This window comes from Diadema antillarum, unplaced genomic scaffold (assembly GCF_040938485.1).
Source record: "Diadema antillarum isolate AM-2024a unplaced genomic scaffold, OU_Dant_1.0 seq00000445_RagTag, whole genome shotgun sequence".
In the NCBI taxonomy this organism is placed as follows: domain Eukaryota; kingdom Metazoa; phylum Echinodermata; class Echinoidea; order Diadematoida; family Diadematidae; genus Diadema; species Diadema antillarum.
In genome coordinates, this window is record NW_027271419.1 from 76,037 (window position 1) to 80,355 (window position 4,319).

At 44.2% G+C, this 4,319-nt stretch overlaps 1 pseudogene; it reads right to left on the bottom strand.

Annotated features, from left to right (window-relative positions):
* Positions 1-2,119: 2,119 nt before the first annotated feature.
* Positions 2,120-3,233, bottom strand: LOC139732726 (zinc finger CCHC domain-containing protein 18-like; annotated as a pseudogene).
* Between the last annotated feature and the right edge of the window lie 1,086 nt (positions 3,234-4,319).

The following is a 4,319-nucleotide window of genomic DNA, read 5'->3' on the forward strand; positions in this document are numbered from 1 at the left end:
TTTATTTGCAATGGTGGAAACCCCCTGTGTGTTACGTTATTTTGAGACACGAAGGTAGTCATGCCTTGAGAAAGAATCTTGTTTTTCCAATGTATACAACTTTTACAATTTTCTGTTAAGCTGGACATAATAGTGAGGAAAGTTGAATAGGAATGCCAAGCTTTGCTCTGATACAGATTGTATGACAAATCTATTTTTATTTATTTTTTCAATGATCAGTTGCTACATTACTGTAAAGGCATGACTTTTGCACATGAAAACAGTGAAGAGAAACTTTGAATTTACTAGCAAATTAAGTTGGAAACACAGCTTGATAGTCAATCACCACATAGCATGCAAGCTGTATGTAAAAGGAACAAAAGCGCGTGAAAAGCTTTCATTGTACCGCGGGATTAGGCGATTTATCGATCAGTTTAAGCGGATTAGTGCATTTGAGCGGAATATGCGAAGTTGGCACGCCGTCGACTGACACGGCAAATAAAGAGTTAAATCGATGACAGAAAACCATTTACTGCCACTCAGGGAATCAATGGCCTCCAGTATCAAGGGCACTGTGTACTGGTCGAGAATGGTACGAGAATTTAGTGTGCGGTAGTCAACGCACATTCTCAAAGTACCATTCTTTTTCCGAACCAGCACGATTGGGGAGACATAGGGACTCTTAGACTCCTTAATGATGTTGTTCGCCAACAGCTGTTGGAGATGTTGCTGCAAGTCCCTAAGATCAGGGGGAGGCACCCTCCGAGACCTCTCACGGAATGGTGTGTCATCGCTGACACGAATCTGATGCTCTGCATAGGCTGTACTACCTAACTCAAATTCATGCCTGGAAAACACATCACTCCTCTGCCTGCACTGATTGAGCAGCCTTTTTTTTCACTCCGGGGAAATCGGGCCCCAATTGATGGGCAACTCACTAACATCAGCTTGATGGGAAGGGGTGTTGTCACCTACATTTGCATTTACTTGGGAGTGGGTTACCTCCGTGTAGCTGTGAGGAGGGGTAGGGAAACTACTAGGGGTAGGGAAACACTTGTCGGGGACATAGGCGTCTACTATGGGGCAGTTTCCAGGGACAGTGATAGGCTCAGGGCTACTATTGATCACCAGCACCCTTACCTTTCCAATGGCTCATCTGACAATTTCTGTACTCCCAGGGCTAGGTGTAACCCACTTTGAAGTTTGCTGTGGGGATTAGACTCTACGAAAACAGTCGTTTCTTCTTTCAGGGGTTCCTTATTTGGACGGTCATTACCAATTTGGAGTGGGGAAATATTTGCGTGTTATGTCCTTTCTTAGTCCTAGCAGTGCCCAATTTTCCATCTGGGGACACCTTCTCTTGATTCGATGTGCTGGCATAGATATCCCTGCACTTAGCACTAATCGGCAACGACTGGGAGAAGCGTGTTCTAGCCATCCTCCTACGAGATTCAAAACAGTGCCTGAAAAGTCCTGAATTTGTGCCAATAATGACTCTATGGTCACAGGGACGCTGGGGGTCTGGTACTACAAGAGCCAGCGTACTAAACTCAGTCCCTGTGCCGGCAAACGACCGTTCAAAACCCATGTTGACGTAAGCCCAACCCAGATAGGGCATAGTCCCATCTCCTCCATGGTACAGGACTAGGCCACTCAGTTCATGGAATTCCCTATCTAGTGTGTCAAAAAGGCTCTTGTGTATAAGAGAACCTTGAGACCCACTATCAAGTAGGCATTTTTTCTCCTTTCCATCTATCCAACATTTTGGGTTGATAGCTTCTCCTACCAAGCCATCAGGAACATCATTATTGGAAACCTCAACTTTAGAAACAAGTGGGGGAGAATCTAATTTTGGGGCCCCTGGTTTCCCCCCTTCCCAGGCGCCCTTTTTTGTTTCCCTGTTTGCCAAGGATGTAGTTGACTAGTCTTTTGCTCAGTATGTCAGGGGACAGAACTTAGACAGTTTCTACTGATGTGGCCCTCCTCTCCACACTTGAAGCAAACAACACCAGTATTACTCTGCTGGAACGACTGAGATTTGGGGGCATTTTTGGTGGGTTTGGGTACTGGTGGAGGTACTGGTTGGGGAAGGACATGGGGTTGAGAGGCTGTTTCGGGTGGCAGAATAGAGGGTTCTACCTTACGGTGGGCAGCCTGCTTTGGTTTGGTGCTGACATGGGGTGGTGATCCAGGCAGACAGCGATTTCTTCACCCTCTCCTCTTCTTCCTGCTTCCTCATCGAGCTGAGCTGTAGGTTCACTAGAAGCATTTCGTGGTAGAGAATGCCCCTGAGGAAATGTCGGAGTCTCACCTTGTTGACGTCATGTTGTTTGACGACTCCTCGCCTAACTACACGGCGCATAACTTCCTGTAAGCGAGAGATATACTCAGCGGAGACTCACCTTCAGCCTGGACTGTCTGATGAAATCTGACAAACAGTTCATCATCAGTGTCGGTATCACCAAAAGCCAGATCCAGAGCCCTGAGGTAACCTGCAGAGCAGGCCTGGGGGTTCTCAGCGCCTAAGGTCTGTAATGATACTTGAGGCAGGTGGACGCAATGACTCACGAATGCGCTTGCGCCGCTCAGCATCATCCAGAGTCTGCCACTCCTCCATCTGGCCCTCAACATGCTCTATCCAGATGGGGTAGCTATCCTCATCACGCGCTGCTGTCTTTGCACCGGAGAAGCGTCGAAGTTTCCGATACCCTATGGTAAGCCCACACCGTGCTAATGAAGCTATTAAAATTGGAATGTCTCTATCAGAGAAGGAAATGAATCGTTCACTGCTACCAGGGGAAGGGGGTGGAAGGTTATAAGTAGTAGGGATGTCTTGAGACTGGACTTCCTGAGCTCTACGTCCTGCTTTCTCCATATTCCCTAATAAAACCTCTCTTCTTCAGGTCAGGTCCTTGACATTGACCCTATTCCTTCTGACTGGTTCTAAACTGTCCAACCGCACTACTCTGCACATAGTTTCCCCATCTACTGGGATGACAATCTGTGCCTGTATTCGTAACATAGCAACTGCATCTTCAAATTCACACAGGTGCAATGTTTCCCCTGTATTGGGATCATTCCGTCTTAACTCCTCAAGTAATGTGGGATATACATGTAACTCTGACAGTGCCAGTACACACACTTCTGTTGGCACTGTCTTTTACACCTGTTGCAAGTAGGAGGGCATTCCCTACCCTAATCTCCTCAGTCTTGCACCATTCCTGTCCAATCTGCTTCAAACTTTTACCTGCCATCGCTTTGGTTCCTGCACACGTGTGTTGGCTCTTTGATACAATAGAACAAAAATGGTGAATGTAACGGTAACAATGATAATCAAGACTCAGTTTCGGGAATAAACGTTACCAAACAAATGCAATTATACAATTAAGAAAAAATAGCTTCGCGGACAAGCCCCCAATTTATGTAACCCGAATGTTACACTCCCGAGTTCTTACATAAAGAATATCACACCTGGGATTAAAAAGTTTTGACAAAATAATCCAATGACAAACTTTATAAGCTTGTTTGTCGTTCAACAAAGTACAACATTCATTTCAATTCGTTCACAGACTCAACTGTAACATTTGTTACATATACAATTAAATATTTCTCCGTGTAAGACGATTATTCGACTCGTTGCTGTCTCTTTCCCTCTCGCCGGCTATCCTGTCGACGATTCCAGAGCAGTCCCAAACCAGTCGTACACGGTAGCTGATGCAATGCTCAGTAGCCGTCAGTCACGCCGAACCAAGCAAAGGCTGGCCAAAGCTCTCGTCCAAATATGTATCTAGTCAAAAGAGTTTACAAGACACAGGACCTTCCTAATATAGTGTCTTTCTGATCAATGATATTTCTTCAGGAGTACGGAAGTCCACTCCAAAATCTGATCTGGTACATGGTCTTTACATATACTTGCTTCATAAACCTAAATGAGCGCATTAGACAATACAGATACAAACTCCAATCATCAAATGTTTGTAAATTCCTTTTGACGTACTCTATACAAGTGCTTATACGGTCAGTTTAGCTTCTCAAACTTCAGTTTAACATTTTAAGCGTTCTTAATTATCTTAATTATATGCAACACTGCCATTTCATATAATTTCATATAAACAAATTAAATACAATGTAACTTTTACATTTTCAAATGAAATTTAGATACACTTCATTTGTTTACATGAATCAATAAACATACTAGTTGAAGAAATACATGGAAAATGTGACTGAATCATAACAAAGAAAAGGTCGGAAATGGAGGGGACTGCTAAAAAACCAAGCTTGTAGATCTATCTGATCGATCTGGTCGTATAATTGCTTCATTTGGGGTCTCCAAATATTCG